The 2791-nt window shown below is 37.3% G+C and overlaps 1 non-coding gene across 1 annotated transcript; it reads left to right on the forward strand.

Annotated features, from left to right (window-relative positions):
- Positions 1–531: 531 nt before the first annotated feature.
- LOC127133595 (small nucleolar RNA R71) lies at positions 532–638 on the forward strand. Its single transcript, XR_007807550.1, has one exon. It is a non-coding gene; the product is annotated as a small nucleolar RNA R71 (small nucleolar RNA).
- The last annotated feature ends 2153 nt before the right edge of the window (positions 639–2791 follow it).

Raw genomic sequence — 2791 nt, forward strand, 5'->3', positions numbered from 1 at the left:
TTTTGATATTCAGGTGGTACAGCTGGAGCTTGACTGGGAGCTTGACCTGGTGCGTATAAAGCGTTGTTACTTTCATACGAGAAATTAGGATGGTTCTTCCAGTTCGAGTTACAGGTATTCGAGTAAGGATTTCCTTGAGCATAGTTCACCTGTTCTGTTTGAATTCCTAGGAGTTGACAATCTGTAGGAGTGTGACCTTGAATTCCACAGATCTCACAATTTTGAGTTACGGCAACCACGGTGGCTGGAGGTGATACATTTAAACTTTCAATTTTCTGGGCAAGAGCATCCATTTTTGCATTAACATGATCAAGGCTACTTATCTCGTACATGCCACCTTTTGTTTGAGGTTTTTCTACCACTGTTCGTTCGCTTCCCCACTGATAATGATTTTGGGTCATGCTCTCGATAAGTTGATAAGCGTCGGTGTAAGGTTTATCCATAAGCGCACCACCAGCGGCGGCGTCTATTGTTAACCTTGTGTTGTATAAGAGACCATTGTAGAAGGTGTGAATTACTAACCAGTCCTCTAAACCATGGTGTGGGCAAAGTCTCATCATGTCCTTGTATCTTTCCCATGCTTCGAAAAGAGATTCGTTATCTCTTTGCTTAAATCCATTTATCTGGGCTCTCAACATAGCTGTTTTGCTTGGAGGAAAATATCGGGCAAGAAAGACTTTCTTCAACTCATTCCATGTGGTGACTGAGTTGGAAGGAAGAGACTGAAGCCATCTTCTAGCTTTATCTCTTAACGAGAAAGGAAAGAGACGAAGTCAAATTGCCTCTGAAGTGACACCATTAGCTTTAATAGTGTCAGCGTATTGGACAAATACGGATAAATGAAGGTTTGGATCCTCGGTAGGATTTCCAGAAATTGATTTTGTTGCACTGCCTGCAATAGCGAAGGTTTAAGTTCGAAGTTGTTCGCTTCGATTGCGGGTGGAGTAATACTCGAATGCGGCTCATCCTGTGATGGAGCAGCGTAATCTCGAAGAGCACGAGCTGGTTCGGCCATCGCTGGTATCGTTAAAGGAAGGAGATTTTTGAGATCAGGAACTTCGATTGGAGGAAGATTGTTTCTAGCACGATACTCCCGAATTCGTCGTAATAATCGGAGATATCGTTCGACGTCGTTGATTCGTAAGTAGTATGGCTCGCCTTGTGAGCGAGTGTGTGGCATACAAATCAACGAACAAGGGAAAAAATAAAAATTGCCTTAGTCTCTACAGCGTAACAGAAGAGTTACGATATCGACTAAATAAAATTCCCCGGCAACGGCGTCAAAAACTTGATCGCGACTTTATGAGTCTATCGGGGTACTAACTACAAGTGCACAGTCTAATCGCATAGTTTTAAAAGATATTGATCCCACACGGACTTAATGAATCGATCTACCATTTTTCTAGGGTTACTGCGTAAAGCTAGGGCGGATGATACTTTAATGATTAGGGGGAAAAGTAAAACTAAATTTAGATCTAGATAAAATATCAAATAATATGGATATCAATATGTAGTTAGTCGTAATTAGGGAATCAAATCTTCGTTGGTCTTTTTCTAAATTTTAAAATAAGTCTTTTCAGTAGACACTATTAATTAAAAGTCTTTTCCTCAAACTCTCGCTCTGTTGAATTAGACTATGACTTTATACTTTAACATACGCTCTCACTATTTCGTTAAATCTAAAATCACTTTTGAAAATAATAGAATCTATAGAAACTCCTTTTGAGAAAATACTAACCGTTTAAACGCCCTCGTCTCAAACTCTCGCTCTGTTGACTTAGATTATATGATTAAACTTAAATGCTTAACTCTCGTCCTCACATTTAAATTTTAAAAATAATTTTTGAAAATAATTAGAATTTAATTAACCTTAAAAATTGCTTTCGCCCTGATTTAAAGTTAATGTTCAATTTACACTTTCAAGTTAAAAACTCAAACCGTCGTTCTATTGATTTTAACTTCTTTATGTCTTTTACTCTCGTACAAAAATCTTGGTATTAACTTTGTAAATTGAGACCAGAAAAAGAGTGACTATATTCTGAAATAAATTTAAACCAACTCAATTTTGATTCCTTTATTCCGCTTACTTTACATACCGATATCTAAATTAATTAGCCAGACATGATAAACATGCATAAACAATAATCATGTATAAATCGGTCATATCAAACAAACAATATATATAAACAGCGGAACAAAGCATATGTAAATTAAGACGATAAATTAATTAATTAATGAACCTAGAAAAATACTAGAAATCTGGATTTTATCTCCTAGCTTCGATGCTCGAACACTCCACCACAAGCCGGTTGAATTTGTTCTTCACAATTCTCGATCAGATAGGAAAGTAAACACAAGGAAATAAAATACTATGATCTAACGTAAGGTTAGATCCAGTAAAAATTACACAATAGTTTCCGGTGTAGAAACTATCGTGAGAAAATAAATTGTATGCTTTGGAAATTAAACTAAAAAAAAGAAAAGAAAATAAATTACTTGAAATTTAGAGTGCTGGAAAAATAATGCTGGAAAAGTTGTACGGAGAAGAGAGTGCTTCAATTGGCTTTTGTGAGGTTTATTTATATTCACCTCTCCAAAATAACCGTTTCCTAGAATGGGTCTTCAGTGTCATTCAAAACGTCTACGAGTGCAGGAGAAGATTTAGGGGAAACCGTCCACTCCGTTACGCACGTAAAGCCTAAAATATAGGATGGGATGTGTGACGTCCGTCACACTATGTGTTACGGTCGTAACACTAGGTCTTAGGACGTGGCGCTCGGCACGTGCTTGT

Source organism: Lathyrus oleraceus, chromosome 3 (assembly GCF_024323335.1).
Source record: "Lathyrus oleraceus cultivar Zhongwan6 chromosome 3, CAAS_Psat_ZW6_1.0, whole genome shotgun sequence".
Taxonomy (NCBI): Eukaryota; Viridiplantae; Streptophyta; class Magnoliopsida; order Fabales; family Fabaceae; genus Lathyrus; species Lathyrus oleraceus.